Raw genomic sequence first — 20217 nt, 5'->3', positions numbered from 1 at the left:
TTGCATTTATCTAGCAAAACCTATTGAGCTCACTGTTAAATTGTGTTTGAAATTGTGTTGCCTATTGCAACCACTGTAGCTATTGTACTTACAAAACCTATTGCCTTTTTGCAAAGTAATTACCTAAAGTCACTCATATTGAGAAAAGTATATTTTGATACCTGTTGGTTCAAAAATAAAACAACTATATTTTTGATATAAAACAATTGGCCAGTGTGTGAGACGATTTGCTGACTGAGTGTGTACAACAAATGCTTTACACTGTCCTCTGATACTGCCTTACTGCTCGACCAAGCTACCACTTTAGAGAGTAAGGTTATATCTAACTTTAACCTCTGCCATACCTCTGGAGACTGGGGACTCTATACACACTGTACCTTACTTTGGTCCAGTATATATAGAGGCACTTTCTTACAATTAGTACATGTAAGTTACCCCTAAGGTAGCCCCTAGACAGCCCTATGGGCAAGGTGCAGTGTATTGAAAAGGTAGGACATGTACCTTTACGTTTTGCATGTCCTGGTAGTGAAATACACTTAAATTAGTTTTTCACTACTGCAAGGCATGTCACTCCCATAGATTAACATGGAGACTGTCTTATAATATTTTATAAGTGTAGTTTCCCATTGGGACCAGATAGGAAAATCAAATTTGGTGTCTCTGTACTCACAATTTAAAAACACAACTTACGGTGAAATTCATTTTTAAATTGCAGTTCCGAAAATGCCACATTTAAAAAGTTTGATAAATAAGTGCCAAATATGCGGATTCACTCTTTCCCTTTTAGTCTATAATCATTTTTCTTTGAAATGTGTGCTCTGGTGCATGCGAACCATTCTGTGAGCCGTGCTGTATCACAGCTCGTATAAAGAAAAAACCACAGGGGTGCAGAAATCCACACCCCCAACTGCCGCACTGCGTCGTCGGGAAAATCCAACATAATAACTCTTTCTCCTAGTTTTCAGCTTTTGTCCTCGTACACCATAGTGATAATCCAATTTATACTCATCCATTTTCCTTTTTATTTAATCACTCCGGAGACAGCATGAATGCACCAAAAAATACTTTATTACACTGTTTCCAATGTTACTGCCCATCCAAGCTTATAACAGTAACACGTAAGTTCAACCATGTTAAATAACAGACTCTTGTTAATTTGCCCAATGCATTTTGAGCCAAAGGCTCTTCTTCAGAGGACTCTGTAATACATGAAAACATCAGTTCATCCACGTGCCCGAGACAACCATTATTCTTATGCAAAACAATATTAGCAAAGACAATGTCCGAAAATCCCATTATACACATTCTCATTAACCCACCCTCCCCATTTAGTCATAAAAATCACCAACACTCGTGCTTGCTCATTTTGTGAAACACCTCTCCCCACTATGCTATAAATCCCTCCCAACAAAAACCCTCTAAGGTACCTAAAAAGCCATGTTGTCTCCTACTCAAACTAATGTGCCAAAACGAATCTCCTCCCCAAACCACTGTATTCGTTTGAAAATTCCCCCATATATCCCTACACCGCAGCCACCCTTCCCTCCTAGCTTGTCTACCCCTTCTCCCAAATGAATCAAATCTACTCCATTTACCTTTTTACGAGCCAAACTGGCGGATTGACCTCCTTGCGCTTCCTGTCATTTCCAAAGATTATCTACGTTCTCGCTCACGCTCAATCCACTCCTTTAACTGTTATTCTCCCTCAAACTGCCCAATCAACACCCACCTACTACTAAATAGGACTCCCCCCTTGATATAACCACCCTATGACATTGGCATTTTTTTTACTTAAACCATTTGGTACCTTCTGCCTATACCTGGAATGCACGTCTAAGGTGAGTGCCAGCTGGCTTTCTTCATTCCTTCTGGACAGCCACACACAAAGACAGAGTAGGTGTGACTGAGCAGTCATCCGCATGTTGATGGGTCATCCTGAGGTAGGAGGAGAGGGCGGAGCTCACACTTGCACCTGAATAGAGATGTGGCTGTCCCCACACAAAGTGTTGCATACCCCCTAAAGTGAGTGTAGCCTGGGACCAAGACAGGAAAGACAGGGCCTTGTGCACTTTGAAGCATCTCTTTGGAGTCTCCCTACTGCAAAGGCTAAATTGGTATACGTGCTGGACCTCTAACACCATGATTAGTAGAACATTGCTGGAACCAATGTCATTCTGCCAGGAAGAAAAGCTGCTGTGCTGTAAGAGGGACTGCCACTTTGCTAACTGCTTTGCTGCCGGCTGCTTCTTGCCTGGGAGGGAGAAAGGCTGGACCTGTTCTGTACATCCTTGAGCCCAAGTTTCTCCAGGGGCTTGCTGGCTTGCCTCCTGTTTTGTAGTCTCCGGGCCATCAAAGACTTCCTTCAACTCTGCTTCAGCTTCTGGACTTTGCCAAATGTACGTCTTGCCCTCCCAACAGGTGCCAATCCAGTCCTAGGCCTTGCAAGTGGGTTCTGCTGCTGCTTTTCTACAAAAGTTGATGTAGTGATGACTTTGCTCCGATCGGAATCAACGCAGTGCCCTTCGATGCTGAGGCAGTGAAAATTTAAGGACATCCCCGTGCAACTCGATGACGATGTGGGATTCGACTGCGAGGCTCCATGGCGATGCAGCACCTACAGCCTGAGCGGTTCCATGCAGGACCCGACTGTGAGGCTCAACAATGACATATCGCCTGCATCAAAAGGGGTTTGACGACAATGTAGGACCCGACTGCAAGGTTATGCACCAATGAATCTACCCAACTGTGTAGATCAGAACCAAGTCATTGTGTCTTTGACTCTGACGCTTGCTCAATCCAAGGAACCTTTTCAGCAGGCCCTGTGTGGGTCCTGTAGCCAGCTTGCCCTCCATCGTGTTCAGCCTGAACTTTAGACTCACCCAGGTCCAGCGCGACCTCAAGTAAACTCAAAGCGCTTTTGACATTTAAGTACTATATTGCAGTTTATTCTTTAAAAATATATATATCAAGTTCTACTTATTGGATTTTTGTCAATTTGGTTTTTGCTCACCTGTTGCCTTTTCAAATAGTAGAAGGAGTACTGGACTGCGAGCACGTTGCAGCAGCTCTTCCTTTGACCTTCATACTCTACTCCTCGCGGAACCCGCTCCGCGGGTCCCGCATCGCCTCTGGACATCTTGCACTGCGCTGTTGGAAGTGCGCTGTGCTGTAAAGCTGAAAGCCTGATTTGAATAACACTGATTGAGCTTCTGTGGCGGTGGTGAGTGCAGGGCTGCGAGCGAGGGCAGGCGCAGGACTACTAGTCCCAGGAGCGCCTGACCCTCGGCATCTTCATCAGCTGACCCGCTCTCCCTGCTGGCTCCTCCCCCGCCTCAGCGCAGCTAAAACCAGCGTGTCAGTTTCCTTGTTGGATTGCTCACCTGTTGCCTTTTCAAATAGTAGAAGGAGTACTGGACTGCGAGCACGTTGGAGCAGCTCTTCCTTTGACCTTCATACTCTACTCCTCGCGGAACCCGCTCCGCGGGTCCCGCATCGCCTCTGGACATCTTGGACTGCGCTGTTGGAAGTGCGCTGTGCTGTAAAGCTGAAAGCCTGATTCGAATAACACTGATTGAGCTTCTGTGGCGGTGGTGAGTGCAGGGCTGCGAGCGAGGGCAGGCGCAGGACTACTAGTCCCAGGAGCGCCTGACCCTCGGCATCTTCATCAGCTGACCCGCTCTCCCTGCTGGCTCCTCCCCCGCCTCAGCGCAGCTATAAATCTCCCACTTGGTACCGCAACGCGGGAGCGCGCGGGAGTGCGCCGGGAGAAGCCCGGGACAAGGGCGGGACCGTCTGAGGCCGTCAGAGGCTGAAGTAGGCTGGGCTGGGCCCCCTCCCTTTGATCTCTGGTATTATTTAGTTTGACATTTCTCTACAGGCTTGTATTGTACCTTAGGGTTCTGGAATTTTCTATCTATTGCTTCTTGCGTAAACTATTCTCATGACGGCTAAAAAACTGCGTTCTGGACGTGTTCTAGTAGGGAGATCTGGGTCTAAAACGAAATCTAACCCTTTACGCAATAAAATTACGTCCTCTATGCAATTGAAAGGCCAGTGTCAGCTTTTCAATTTATGGGACAAAGGGAAAGACAAGTCGATTGAGCTGCAGCCCCCGAGCGAAATTCCAGAATATAACGTTTCGGAGCCTGCTAATATGGTTATTAACGTTTCCTCTAGCCTGAGTTTGGTTCCTAGTCAATCTTTGTTTATACCTGCTAGCCCCGAAATAGTAAGGGGTTCGCCTTTGACTTCAAACAACTCGCAATTGAAACTGAATTCACTTCTTGAGTCTTCGGGTTGTAAGGTTTTGAAACCCGACAGTACTGTCCCCCCCAAGCGTCTCTCATGGAAGTTCCCAAAGTTATAGTGAACACTAGCCCTTTGTCAGTTTTGCCAGTTAAACCGCCTGTCCTAGGAAGTGATTTTACATTACCTGACATTGATCTAACAGCTCACAAGGATCGGATGAGATCCCTACAGGGGAAATCTAGGGGTATCCCAAATTCAGATGAAGTTATAACCATTTCAAGTGCGGGTCCTCTAAGTAGTACTCCCTCTAATAAATTAGATTTTTCCCTTGCTCAATTAAACTTTACCTCTTGTTCTGGCCCTATTTTGAACAATTTAGCTGAGGGTTCTCCAAGTATTAATGGGAGGTTAATCTCCAATTCATTGTCCTCTTTGGAATCTATACTATCTTCGATTCTGAGCCTACTTGAAAAATTTGTTGGAGGTTCTGAGTGTATTTTTGACACAGTAACTCAAGTTTTAAAAGTTCTTTTGCAAAATAAGAATGGACCAGTGTCAGATCGCCCTCCAACATCTGCTACTCTGATGGAGATTCCCAAAAAGAGTTCTCCTAGTGCTCAAGCAGCACTGGATTCAGCTCAAACTCCTCTCCTTACGGAAGGCCAAAAAGCAATGAATCCAGTAGCGCTACCAGCTGACCTTAAGATTTTCAAAGCGGTTTCGGCTGGTGCTAATTGCATAGCTTCCATTAGTGATAAGATAGAGGTAGTATCTACGTCCCCAGTCAACCATAAAATTGAAACCCCCTCTCTCTTCCCTATATTTTCCTTACAGTCAAACAAAGAGGAGGAGATCCCTACAGCAAATTCTGGAATGGTGGAAAAATCGATTCCCCCAAAACACAAAAAGATCAGAATAAAGAAGAGAAAACCCATTCGAAGATTCTCTAAAAAAAGACAGAGAAAACTTCTATTTGATAAAAGTGTGGAACCAATTCTAGAAGATCCCCCTCAGGCTGAGCAGTCTTCTACCTCTCAGGAAGATATGATTGCTTCCCCTAAAGTGGAACTCACGTATACAGGTTTAGGTCCCATAAGTTCCACTAACCCTTTCCTCCCCAAGGTCACCTCACCCTCTGTTAATCCTTTCCTTTCCTATTTCAATCCTTCAGCAAGGCCTCTCCAAGTCGCACCCAAGGTCACCTCTCCCTCTGTTAATCCTTCCCTTTCCTCTCTCAATCCTTCAGCAAGGCCCTTCCAAGATGCACCCTCAATTGTAGTCATTCCTCCTAAAGAAAAAATAAATGTAGATACTTTGTTTCTTGATTTTTCTCCCTTATTTGAACCCGATTTAATTCTAAATAGATCTGCCCTACTTATTTGTTTCAAAGAGATTGAAAGTTTAAAATTAATTCAATCGTCTGATTTGGACGTAGTATTCCTTCTTAACTCTTTGGTAGGGAGATCCACAAGGGTGAAATTCCAATCTAAAGTTGTGTTAAACCTTATTCTACAGTGGGCAGAGGAATTACAAATCAGAGGGATAGATGTTACGCCATACTTTGGGGAAAAACGAAATCAATGTGCTCCTTCCAATTTGTCATCTCCCTCCAATACGGGTTTGATGTTGTCGGATTGGTCTAGTTCTAGATCGGAGGACTTAAAAATATGTGTGTCCAGGAATGAAAGGCAAGTTTCATATAAAAATCCTCCTCTTAAACAAACTGTGAAGGATGATCAGTCTAAATGGAGTTGGTTACCTGGAGTTTTAGCGAGTAAATCTGCTTCCTGCCCCAAACCGCACTCAAATTTTTTACAGAGAGCTGAAGCTCATCTCGTGGAATACTGCAGGTTTTAAAGATCATAAGGAGAAACTGTGCTTCTTGCATTCCCAAAAGGCAGATATAATCTGTTTACAAGAAACATGGGTGGAAGGTAGATTAGCTCTAGAAAAAGATTACTTTGTTTTGGAAAACAGCGCAACCTCCTCCAGAAGAGGCCACGCAAAGGGAGGAATAGCATGCTTGTTAACAAATAGAATAAAATGGAATTACTCACATTATCTCGATCCAGGGAAATTGTTCCAAGCAATAACCTTAAAAGATGTATTCGAGGATTGCCCTAATAGATCGTTGGTTGTGATAAATATCTACATTCCCCCAAATTGTTGCTTTAATGATGGTCTAAAAACACTGTTCTCTTTTTTAACTAAAACGATGGATGCTTCCCCGTCTCCTCATGTATTAATGTTTGGGGATTTGAACTGCAATATATCCAATTGTGGGTTGGATTTGTTTAGAAACATCCATAGGGAAGAGTCTTTGAATATACCATCGGCCCAGTTCCCTGCTAAAGTTAAAACTAACAAAAGAGGTAAACTTGTCCTAGAAGGCCTACATAAAGTTGATTGTTTAATAGTAAATGGGAGGCTCCCTTCCGACACCCCGGCAGCTTTTACGCATAAATCAAATAAGGGAAAATCTATTATTGACTATGTTATGGTAGATTATGCTTTATTTTCCCAGTTGAAAGATATGAAAGTCATTGAGTCTAACCTTAGTGACCATAATGCGTTGATGCTTACACTCTCCGTCAGTCTCCCGAAAGTGGATTCTTGGAGTATGTATACGGACCTGGTGAATTTTGACTCCAACTCAGGGAAATGTTTCTGGAATTTTCGCTCCTTTGAAAGTTTGGTGTCCCTTTTGAATTTAACTGTCGAGAGTTTACCTTTCTGGGAAGGGAGAGAGCTGTTGGGATTTGCTAACTTTTTAGAATCGGTAACTTCCATAGCGAAAAAGAAACCCTGTGTGAAACAATCTTTTGCAGTCCCTCATCCCCTGCGGGCTATAAATATAGAAATAAATAAAGTAATAAGGGGGCAATATTTATTATTTACCCAAGAAGCCAAGCACAAGTTGTCAATTTTAAAAAGAAGGAGAGTTAGGCTTAAGGCCCGTTTAAAACGCAATAAGGAAGGCTCTCTTTGGATACAACTGAGGGAAGCTTCTTATAACGGCCAAGCCAAGACTTTCTGGTCTTTAATCGTCAAGGGTTGTGGTACCAGAGCCAGTCCCACTCCTATTGCCATTGAGGAACAGACGTGGGTCCAATATATCGAGAATTTGTACAGTGACAATAATTCACAATTATACAAGGTGGAATCTAATAATGTCTCACGTGTATTTGATTGTCCATCGGAAAAGGAAATTGAATTTGCTATTATGAACATGCGTACCTCTGGTGCGATGGGTCCAGATAAAGTCCCCATCTCTGTATTAAAACAACAGAGTGAACTTTGGAGCAAAATCCTCTTTCCAGTGTTTAAATTTTGCTTTTCTAGTGAAACAGTCCCCCCCTCCTGGAAAGGAAGTATCATTGTTCCTTTATATAAAAAAGGGGCAAGAGATCTTCCCCAAAATTATCGTCAAATCGCTTTGCTTGATGCCATTGGTAAGGTTTTCGCAAAATGTATTCTTACTTTAATGAACCAATGGGTAACTGAGTTTAAAATCCTCCCTATTGAACAAACAGGTTTCAGACAAAATCACGGAACTCTAGATAACTTGACGGCATTACAAGTTTTCACGGAAAAATATGTGAAAGTCCGTGGTGGGCAGGTATATGGCGCTTTTATTGACTTCTCCACCGCATTTGATAAAGTGGATAGAATATTGCTGTGGAGAAAGTTATTTGATTTAGGTATGCCCCCCTTTCTTATTAAGTTAATTTGCGCCCTCTACTCAGATACCTGGTGTAGAGTTCTACTGGGAGGTGAATGTGGTTTATCTAAAATAATTCCTACTTCTAATGGGTTAAAGCAAGGTTGCCTTTTGGCTCCTTTGCTGTTTTCCCTCTATACAGTTGATTTACCCGTTGCCCTCTCAGCCTGCGCTGGTATTGCCCCGTCTTTGGGTGGAGTTCCAATTGCATGCCTTATGTATGCAGATGATATCTTGATTTTGGATCTTACCCCGAAGGGCTTGAATAATCGCTTGCAAGCGCTTTCTGAATACGCTGAAAACCATTACCTATTGATAAACACGGCAAAAAGTAAAGTGATGTGTTTCTCTGGTAGGAAGAAACCTAAATTCCCTAACTTTCCTTGGGTTGTGGGGGGTCAAAAATTGGAAATTGTGAAATCCTACACCTTCCTTGGCAAAATTGTCACAAATAATCTAAGTGACAAAGCACATATAGACAATAACTCCCGGAAGGCTATTTCACAGGGAAAGAGTTTAGTATCCTTGTATAAAGCCACAGGTAGAAGGCATTTTTCTATTCTTTTAGATGTATTCAGAGCGAAAGTTCCTGCCTCCCTGTTATACGGAATAGAGTTAATTGATCTAAAAAAGTGGAGTTTTTTAAACTCTGCGGAAGGGAAAATTTTGCGTAGTTTATTATCTGTTAGTACAGCAAATTCGACTGCTTCCCTGAGACAGGAACTTGGTATACGCAGTAGCTGGGTTCAAGGTTTGGCCAGTATCATACGTTGGGTAGTAGGTATAGCAAAAAGTGAGTCTAACACCTTAAGACACCTTATAAAAAATGAATTACTGGGAAACTTCAATGACTATTCCTTGATTGTAAAAAATTTCAGATTTGCCGTGGCACAATTGAAACTGGATAAAGAGACTTTATTTTCTTTATCCTCTTATCAATTAAAAACCATCTTGAAGTCTGCCACATGGGAACTGGGGTTTAGTCAGGACAAAGATTCCCGGCTGTTGAAAAAAGGTTGTACTCCTGTTATTGAGTCCGGTATTTTGCGGAAAGCTCAACCTTATATGTACTGGAACATCTCTCATGGCGTTAGACGCTTAGTGTACTTAATAAGACAAGATCTGCTTCCGTTGAAAGTTCTTTGTGCCAGATGGTATGGCCATTCAGCACTCTGTGATCTTTGTCAGATGTATGACCAGGACTTAGATCATGTTATTTTTGTTTGTCCTGCCCTGATGCCTTTCAGGCGTAGATGGTTAAGACCAATTTGCCTACAACTCAACATTCTATCAGCTTCTTCATTTCAGGCGGCCTTGATTAACCCACCTAATGAAATGTTTTGTTTTAAACTGTACAGTTTCTTTAAATGTTTTTTGGACCTGTATTAAAATGTTAATTTTTTATTTGTTCTTGTTGTTAAATGACATCTTACGTGCTTCTTGCTTTTGTATGTATATTTTGGCTTTTATGTGGACCTCATAAAGAGTTCCTTTATCATAATAAAATAAACTTGAAACTTGTCAATTTGGTCTTGTTTTATTCAAATAGATATTCTCTATTTGGTGTTTTCACTGCGTTACTTTAATTAAAGTGTTTCACAAATACTTTACACAGTGCCTCTTAAGTAAAGCCTGATTGATCTGTGCAAAGCTACCAGAGCGTGAGCACAGGTAAATTTAAGTTGTGTATCTGACCTACCCTGACTAGGATTTTGGTCCCTACTTGGACAGGGTGCCTATCTGTGCCAACCAGAGACCCACTTTCTAATATTGGTGATCAGCGATGAGGCTAGGACTTGTGTTTGTGCAGTACCTTACAATACTTTGGTCTACACTACTATCCACATCTAAGACCAATTCGATTCAATTATCTCTGATCCCCATTTGGTATTTTTTTCCTGCTCTCCCTATATTGTCACTATTAATTTTTCCATTCCCCCTGATTGGCAATGTTGCTTTTTCTTAAACACATGTCTCTGAATGGAGGTCCCATAGATGCACCTGCATCTGCACCAACAAGTATGGATTTTGAGTTGGCCATGTTTGAGAAATATACAGTGACCCAAGTCAAGGATTATTGCAAAAGGTTTAAGGTTTCTACCAAGGGCTTCACCAAGAAGGTGGATTTGCAATAGCCACTGAATGCCTGGTTGGAATCTAGGGGTGAAGCACATAAAAATGAGAATTATGATGAGGAAATAGAGGATGATGGAGAACTGGACCAGGATTCAGTGGAGAATCTGGTACTGCCTGTAGGACAGGAGGCAACCAGCCAGCAAGGAGAGATGGTCTCCCTACCCAGGGCAGGAACCAGTGTGTGCCCTTTGAAGACCTGTCCCCAGAGGACTTGGAGGACAGGAGGGAAGAGAGGAAACTAAAATTATAAATTGCAAAACTAAATCTTGAAGATGAGCAAAGTTAACAACACTTAGAGGAGAAAAGGCTAACCATGGAGCTGGAGGAAAACAAAAAGAGATTGGCCAAAGAGGTGGAGGAAAAGAAAGCCAGGTTGGCTATTAAAGAGAGGGACATGATGTTGGCTTAGGAGCTGAACTTGAAAGAGCTGGATCCCAAAGCCAGGAGGGCTGAGTGCAGCCAAGAAGGTGGCAACACTTCTGCAGTGCCCTCTGACAGAAGGGCCCACAAACCCAAGCATCTGGTGTCTGACTTTAGAGTGAGAGACAACATAGACATATAGTATGAGGCCTACAAAATTGCCCTACAGATGCACAAGGAGCCTGAGGGAGATTGGGGACCTAGTCTGTGGAGGCATATTCCTAGTCAGGGGAGGGACACCACACTGGTCCTAGAAGGTATCCCCCCCATGAAGGAGGCCCTAATCAGAAAGTTTGGTTTGAACCCATAAAAGTACAGACAGAAGTTCAGGGAGAGTCAGAAATTGTTCCAACAGACCTGGGTGAATTGTGTAGATTCCTTTTGCAAGGCATTGGATGGTTGGGTGAAGGGCAGTGTTATAAAAGATTACCAGGGACTGTAAAATTTATTTTCAGCAGAGCAAATATTCAGGCTTTGTTTTCCAAAGTGAGCTAACACCTTTTGATAGTAAGTTCACTAACCCTAGAGAGCTTGTTAAGGAGGAGGACCGCTGGGTCAGCACTGGGGGGTGGGGGTTACTACAAGGGTAGGCTGGGTCCCTACCGTTGACAAAGGAGAGAAGGGACAAAAACAAGAGCAATGATTTCTCGAAAGGGCTCCAAACTAGTTTTGGGGGTCAAGGTTCCCATCCCCAAACTGATAATTGATTCCCTGACAGTAGGTCTGCTGGGAAGGCTTCAGAGAAGTGTTATGAGTGTCAGCAAGGAAGACACTGCAACTGGGTCTCCAAGTGGCCCAAGCAGGCACAGGCACAGGCCCCCACCTGTGGGCAGCCACTGGGGTTGGCTAGTGTATCTCTAGGGGAGGAGACTGCCCCAGATAGTTTTGGGGAGAGTGTAGAGGTTACCCTAGTATTCCTGGTCAATTGTGAGATAGTTCAGAGAACCCACATGCTTGACAATACTAGAAAGTACAGTCAGTGGGTCACCATCAATGGGCAGCAGGTGGAGGCTCTGAGAGACACAGGAGCCAGTATGATAACTGTCAGGTGTCATCTGGTGTCTTCAGAGAAGGAATTTCATAATGTGATCCACCAAGTTGTTGCTGCTGACAACTGTGAGAGACACTATCTAGCAGCTCTGGTTCGTTTTGAGTGAGGGGTGTCTGGTCTGCTGATGGTAGCTGTATCTGTCCATGCCTGGGGATTGTCTACTGAGAAATAGCCTGGAGCATACAATCTGAAAGGAGGTAGAGTTCAGGCCACACTTGGAGATGATGGGTTTGCCTGAGTGGGTGAGCCTGACCACATGGTCCATGACAGCCGAACAGGGTGGTCAAGAGGACATGGAGTCTGGAAGAATGGCCCAGATACCTGCTAAAAAGAGGAAGGAAAGGGGCACAGGAAACCCGCTCCTGAAACTCTGATGGTTAGGGAAGAGGCAGGCCGTGATGGGGATGCTCCAAAACCTACAGGGGTGAATGTAGCTGAACTGGGGAACCTGCCTGAGCTGACCAACTGGCAGCAGGAAGCAGGGAATGAGTTCTGCTAGGCGCAAAAGGAGTGGCCTACTCTTGTGGGTTTTCACCAGAAGGCTGAGGCTCAGGCAGCTGGTGATGCCTCAGGCAGGCAACTGATCTACTGGATTATGATCTCCTTTTAGTTAGCCTAAGGCTCCTGAGCCGGATGTATGTAGTTACTATGCATGCTTTTACAACGCATGCCTTTACCACACAGGTTTTACAACGCAAGTTGTTACAACGACTTGCGTTGGGGGGCGCTGGATAGTGAATAGTTTAGATTACTATTCCAACTCCAGTCCCCGTGGATAGTAGGGAAGGTTTTGGATAGTAAATTAAACTATTCCCTATACTACAGCTCCCCCCAGCGCACGTCGTTGTAACGACGTGCGTTGTAAAAGTTGCGTGGTAAAGGTACTGCGTGGTAAAAAGTGCGTTGTAAACGCTGTTCCCCCCTGAGCCTGGTGCAACACATGTGTTGGTGGTACCCCAGTGCTTCAAGACTTTCCTACTGGGTCTGGCTCATGATGTGCCACTGGTAGGTTCTTTGGGGTAAAACAAGACCTTTGACAGACTTGTCACCCACTTTTATTGGCCTCAAATGAGGAAGGCCTCAGATGCGTTCTGTAGGTCCTGTCCTGCCTGCCAGTCGAGTGGCAAGTCAGGGGGGAACTGCAAGACTCCCCTGCAACATCTCCTGTCATTAGCACCCCTTTTGAGCGGGTTGGAATCAATATTGTGGGGCCTCTGGATACCAAGATAGCCATGGGAAATAGATTTGTTCTGGTCTTGGTGGACCATGCCACCCAGTACCTGGAACCTATCCTTCTGAGGAGAGTGACTGCGCCCGTCAGGGCTAGAGCACTAATGGGGATCTCTACTCCTGTGGCTTTCGCCAAGGAGGTGGTATCTGACTCGGGTACCAACTTCATGTCCAATTACATGAAGGCCATATGCATAGGGTTTGAGGTAACCTACAAGTTCACCACTCTTTACCACCTTAAACTAATGGGTTGGTTGAGAGATTCAACCAAACCCTCAAATGCATGATTATGTGTCTACTCAAACCAATGAGGTGTAAGTGGGATGTCCTCCTGACATGTCTATTGTTCGCCTACAGTGAGGTACCACAGAAGGAGGATGGCTTCAGCTCTTTTGAACTTCTGTATGGGCACCCTCTGAGAGGACTTCTCAGTTCGGTTAAGGAAGGATGGGAGCAAGCTCCCAAGAAGCCACCCCAGGAAGCAGTTAGTTACATGCTAGTGTTCCGCACCCAGACAACCAGATTCAGGAGACTCCCACAGGAGATCACAGAAGCTAGCCAAGAGGGCATGAAACACTGGTATGGCCAGAATTCCACTCTAGTTGAGTTTGAGCCTGTTCAAAAAATGTGGGTACTGTAGTCAGTGGAGTCCCAGACCCTGCATGACGATTGGTCTAGGCCTTTGAGGTGAAGGAGCACAAGGGTGATGTCACCTACTTGGTGGACCTCAAGACTCCTAGGAACCCTTTGAGGGTCCTGCATGTGAATCGCCTCAAGCCCCACTTTGAGATGTCTGAGATCACCATGCTCCTGGGTACTAATGATGGGGTGGAGAAGAGAGTGAATCCCTCCCAGACCTCCTATATTCCAAGGAGCAGGATGGGTCAGTGGAGTCTGTCAGCCTCTCCCCTACACAGAGCCTAGACCAACAGAGAGACTGTCACCAGTTGCTGGGGCAGTTCGTCTCATTGTTCCTCTTTACCCTACGACTCACTACATGGTTGGACAGCACACCAGTGAAGAATAACATTTACAGGTTGTCTGATAAGGTGAGAGCTAGCATTAAGGAGCAGGTCTCCAAATGCTGGTGTTAAGGGGTATTGAGCCCTCAAACAACCCTTGGTCTAGCCCTATGGTGTTGGATCCCAAGGCTGCCTTTTCAGGTGTCACACCTGAACTTATGTTCTGTGTGGACTACTGTGGGCTCAACGTAGTCACTAGGACTGAAGCACACCCAATCCCCTGAGATGATGAGCTCATCGATCATCTTGGGGCTGCTAAGTTCCTCAGCAGTTTTGACCTAACGTTTGAGTACTGGCAGAATGCCTCGACTTAGTGGGCTAAAGAGAGGTCAGCATTATCAACATCAGAAGGGAACTTCCAGTCATACCTTTTGGTTTGAAGAACACCCCTGCCACCTTCCAGAGGTTGGTCAAGCAGGTCCTGGCTGGGTTGGAGAACTTCAGTGCTGGCTACCTAGATGACATTGTAGTCTTCAGCTCTAGTTGGGAGGACCACTTGAACTTCCTCCATGACGTACTTTGGGCTCTGCAGAGTGCAAGACTGGCTATCAAGGACAGAAAGTGCCAGATAGGGCTGAGTTCTCTGGTCTTATTGGGCCACCAGGTAAGGGGCGGCAAGATGCAGCCCTTGCAACCCACAATTGACAACATTCTGGCTTGAGAAACCCACAAGACCCAGGCAGAGGTGAGAGCCTTCTTAGGCCACACTGGATACTACAGAAGATTTACCAAGGGATATGGCACCATTGTTGCCCCTTTGACAGAGATGACATCCAAGAAGCAGCCACATCAGGTGATATGGACAGAGATGTGCCAGAAAGCTTTTGACACCCTGAAGTAAGCTATGCTCACGTCACCTGTGCTCAAGACCCCTGATTTCTCCCAAGAGTATGTTGTGCAGACAGGCACCTCAGAGCATGGCATAGGGGCTGTGTTGTCACAGGTAAATGAAGGGGGCCTGGGTCAGCCTGTAGCCTTCATTAGAAGGAGGCTACTTACCTGGGAACAGAGGTGGAGTCCAATCAAAAGGGAAACCTTTGCTGTAGTCTTGGTGCTGAAGAAGCTAAGGCCATTACCTAAATAAAATATGTAAATTAAATTTAGAATTTTTAATATATAAATGATATATATAATCTTTTTTAAATTCCACCCTCACTTATATTGCATTATTATTTAGCAAATTTGTTTACAACCTATTTGTTTAATTCGTTGTATTTAATGTTTGCTCTATGAACAAGTTTTACTAATATATTAAGTATTTTTAAACACAAATACAAATATGAATTAATTTCAATAAAATAATTTTAAAGTGACTACAACTTTTAAGAATTAAAAAAATATATGTTTTTGTATTTGTAATTTGAAATGTGAAATCAGTTAAGACTATTTCCTATGAGGATGTTCTTTTGAGTCCCTGCCCCCAATTCTTTCTTTATGAGTGTGTTGCATTATCTGTGAGTGGCAATGTACGGTGCTGGACTTTCTCCAGATCTGAGTAAATTTACAACTCTTTTGAGTCCTCTTCGGCTGTAGTAACTTTAGAAGTGCAGTCTGTGAATAGGCATGGCTTTTGTGGAAGAGTGTTTGTATTTCCATGCCTCTCTCTAAACTCAGTTTACCCTTACCTAATCCATCTTATTTAGTAGTAAGTATTTCCCATTTTCCAGTCACTCCCCCAGGTTCCTCCCACATTTAATACCTCAACATACATGTGCGGACACTCTGAAGAAATTGGGGAGAACTTCACATAGATAGCTGGGGTAGATATAGGCAGCGGCCTTTTGTAGTAGATTTGTGTATAGCATTGTTATAGTACATGCAAAGTACTGATGCAGTATTTCTAATCATTTACAAAAGCAGTTTAGGAATGTGTCACTGTGCCTTTTTACTACTTTAATGGGCACAATTGTTCAAACAAAAATGAAGATATCAATTGTTCAGAGACAGTTTACAGAAATGCATGCATGTGTTTACAAGGAGCTTGTCGCTTTGTACATAATGCAAGGGCCTTATCTCTTCACACAAGTAAATGCAGAGGGGGTGGGGGGTGTAAAACTACAGGTCCACTGGCATCTCTAAAGATATATATATATATATATATATATATATATATATATATATATATATATATATATATATATATATATATATATATATATATATATATATATATATATATATATATATATATATACCCATTTATAAATTTATATTAAAACTTTTTAAACAGACACACACATATATATGTATATATTGATAGAATGAGAGAGAGATATTATGGATACACACACGTACACACTCTATTAACTATTGCCCTTGTCAGGCAGCTCCACCAGTTTTATCTGTGACTCATTGGGTGTCCTACCACCCATAACAAAATCACTTATAGAATGCCACTGCCCAGCTCAAGTACTGCAGCTACCACTCCAGAGAAACCGAGGCAGCCACCAAGCACACACTGCTGTATTGTTCATTAGTTTACAACAGCTTGCTGTGTAAGAAACAGATGTTTTCCCTACCAGCATTGCGCCTTCGGTTGTGGAGTCAAGCGCCAAACTGAACTCATGTACCGAAAAGTGTGCAGGCCTTGTCCCACCCAGCACTCAGAGACCAAGCCTGCCACACACGAGGCTTCAGGAACCAACTCGGCAGTTGTGGGTTTCGAGAGAGCCCAGGGCCAGTGACCCTTCCCCCCGCTTTACAGCAGGATCAAAGGGGTGGACGTTCAGGAATGAGAGAAGTGGGCAGAGGGGAAGTACAGCAGGGTACCAAATAGCTGGCTGCTCCTCTCCCACCAGGCCCGCATCCAGGAATTTATAACAATTCTGAAAGTAGACTACAAGCCCTAGAATTACACATGGACATCGATTCACCAAAATGTCTGGGAGAGCGGAAATAACATCACACATCCTTGACCTTAATAACATCACAAGAAGTGACCTCATATGACCTTTGACCCTCAATTTTCCTACAAAGTGACGTCACATGGCCTATAGCATCACAATAATTGACATCGCTGAAGTTATAATAAAAGCCATAATAAAACATGACATACATTAACACAACGTTGAAAAATGTCTGTTTTAGATACCACTTGTATTAGAGTGCTGACTTCATATGAAAGGAGATCATTAATCATTTTTCTTAGTTTTACATGAGAAATGATGTCTGAACTGGATAATTCCACATTTATTTTTAGATAATTGTTGAATATTTATGATTCCCTTGTGGCTGCTTATGCAATGAGGCATGCACTGCCGCTATGGGAATATTATAATGTATACCACATCCTACAATATATTACTGAGTGCATCTTACACAGACCAAAATACATAAACACCTTCAGAATCCACACACAGTAACAGCGTCTGGTAGACTAATTCGTCCACTGTAGGGGCCGGTGTTCAACCCCATAATCACAGTTTCGAATCTTGGAGGGTCCACTCAGCCTTTCATCCCTCTGAGGTCAATAAATTGAGTACCATTCAGATGGGTAAAAATAAACATGGTTATTCAGTGCCAAAATACCCTTGGGTGAACATGAACTTTACAAATACACATGTTATATTAGATAATTGAGGTGCCAAGGGACTGTCACAGCTCTGGGCTCTGGTGCCACTGTACCTGCTGCATCATTGGCAGGTAACACCCTTCCCCCACTCCCCCATACACACCTCCTAACTGCCGCTTGCCTCCGACATGAGGTACGGTTGCCACATCGCTGTTTTCTTCGGACATGAACATTTTAATGTCTTAGCCAGTGTAAAAATAGAGAAAAACACCCAGTCGGCATTTTTCCTCTTTACAGTGCATACTTAGAACAGTATTTATTTAAAAAATGCACTTTAAATTGTGTTCTAGAGGTTTCTTATTTACACCTGACTAGGGTTGCCATCTAGCAGATATTTTACATTCATGACCGGTAATTTATATGCCCCAGCTGGTATAAAAATTAGCAAACCGTGTAAAGCAAGACTTTTTAGCACTTATCTGTACCTAATTCAAACAGCAAATATGAATGGAAAACACTTTTAAAGGGATTCTAGAACTGCAAAGATTCCTGACTATTAAATATAGTAAAAACAGACAGAAAAGTCGTGGCACAAATCTATAAATACAATTGTGTTCATAGTTCTATTTAGTGTCATGTCCATGCCTGTGCATACTCTCAAAACTACAACGAATAACTAGTATTTTCTTTTTAGAAAAGTGACAACGCTACTCCAGATTGATAATTAATGTAAACAAAATGAAAAAGCATCACAATGTTTGGCCATCCTCATGGAAAGGCGGGGCTGACATCGGCCCGCCGCACTTATGGCGGGGCGCAGCAGCCCCCACTCGCTCATGGGTTCCCTCGTGACCTGGAAGAGATTGAGTCACTTCCGGTCCACAAAGGGAACAAAGGCCAGGACGGTTAGATCTGGCTTGGCCTGCGAGGAGTTAAAAGGCCGTGCAGAGCGTGAGTCGGCCTCTTTGACTCCTGCGCGCCATGGCCTGCCCCTTCCAGCCTCTAGGAGGCTGTAATTAATTTTCCCACCCACCATCTCCTAAAGCAGATGATTGTTTTTGTGTGTTATGAAGGTTTTCATAATTGGTTACAAGTGTTTATGTACGTTAATACATTTTGTTCCTTAGAACTTTCTCCCGTTTTCAGGTCATCAATCGTCGTATTTATTATTATGCCTTGGTCAGGGGGTAAGGTCATGATTGGTGAGCAGTTAATTTAAGGTCCTTAGGGGGGCGGCACCATTCTCGAATGGGGTCGCCCAAAGGGATAGACAATTGGTCTCTCATAGAACTCCAGGGGCAGGTACAGCCTGTTGGGTACATGGGTGCGGGGGAGACAGTTATGCTTTCTCTAGGCTCTTTGGCCACCCCGCACATGCACAATGACGCCAGTAAATGGCACAGAGATGCAAGGGCCCCCTTTAATGGAGTTAATGGAGCTAACGGGGTAACCAGGGGACCAAAGTACCCTCACGGTAAGCTGGCCCTCTGCGCATGCACAGTTCGACAGAAGGGCGTGGTTTAATAGGGCGAACGGGGTGACCGGGGAGGGGATGTGCCCCCACGGTAAACGGGCCCTCCTGTGCACATGCACCCTCCGATAGGAGGGCGTGGGTAAATAGGGCGTTCGGGGGTAACCAGGAAGGGGATGTGCCCCCACGGTAAACGGGTCGTCCTGCGCACGTGCACACACCGACAGGAGGGCGTGGTTAAATAGGGCGTTCGGGGGTAACCGGGGAGGGAATGTGCCCCTACGGTAAACGGGCCCTCCTGCGCACGCGCACTCCGACAGGAGGGCATCAATCAATCAATCAATCAAGAAATGTATATAGCGCGCTACTCACCCGGAGGGTCTCAAGGCGCTTGGGGAGGAGGGGTCTGCTACTGCTTGAACAGCCAGGTCTTGAGTTGCTTCCTGAAGGAGAGGTGGTCTTGGGTCTGACAGAGGTGGATGGGGAGGGAGTTCCATGTCTTGGCTGCCAGGTAGGAGAAGGATCTTCCTCCCATGGTGGCTCTTCGGATGCGTGGAACGGCGGCGAGGGCGTGGCTGGTTGATCAAAGCTGGCGGGTGGGAGTGTAGAAGGTCAGGCGGTTGTTGAGGTACCTGGGGCCCAGGTTGTGGAGAGCCTTGTGTGCGTGGGTGAGAAGTCGGAATGTGATTCTCTTGTTGATGGGGAGCCAGTGCAGGTCTCTCAGGTGTCCGGAGATGTGGCTGTGCCGGGGGATGTCCAGGATGAATCGTGCGGAGGCGTTCTGGATGCGTTGGAGTCTCTTCTGTAGTTTGGCTGTGGTTCCGGTGTAGAGGGTGTTACCGTAGTCCAGTCGGCTGGTGACGAGAGCCTGGGTGACCGTCTTCCTGGTTTCGGTGGGGATCCATCGAAAGATCTTACGGAGCATGCGTAGGATGTTGAAGCATGAAGATGAGACGGCGTTGACTTGTCTGGTCATCGAGAGGGAGGAGTCCAGGATGAAGCCCAGGTTGCGTGCGTGGTCCGTTGGTTTGGGTGCGCTGCCCAGGGCAGGGGGCCACCAGGAGTCATCCCAGGCGGAGGAAGATGGTCCCAGGATGAGGACTTCTGTCTTGTCTGAGTTGAGTTTCAGGCGGCTGTTCTTCATCCACTCGGCTACGTCTTTCATCCCTTCGTATAGGTTGGTTCTGGCAGTTGCTGGGTCGTTGGTGAGGGAGAGGATCAGCTGAGTGTCGTCGGCGTAGGAGATGATGTTGAGGTTGTGTTGGCGTGCGATGGCCGCGAGGGGGTTCATGTAGATGTTGAAGCGGGTAGGGCTGAGTGAAGATCCTTGTGGAACCCCACAGATGACTTAGGTGGCCTCGTTAAATAGAGCGTTCGGGGGTAACCGGGGAGGGGATGTGCCCCCAC

Source organism: Lissotriton vulgaris, chromosome 3_1 (genome assembly GCF_964263255.1).
Source record: "Lissotriton vulgaris chromosome 3_1, aLisVul1.2, whole genome shotgun sequence".
Taxonomy (NCBI): Eukaryota; Metazoa; Chordata; class Amphibia; order Caudata; family Salamandridae; genus Lissotriton; species Lissotriton vulgaris.
This window is presented reverse-complemented; position numbering follows the sequence as displayed.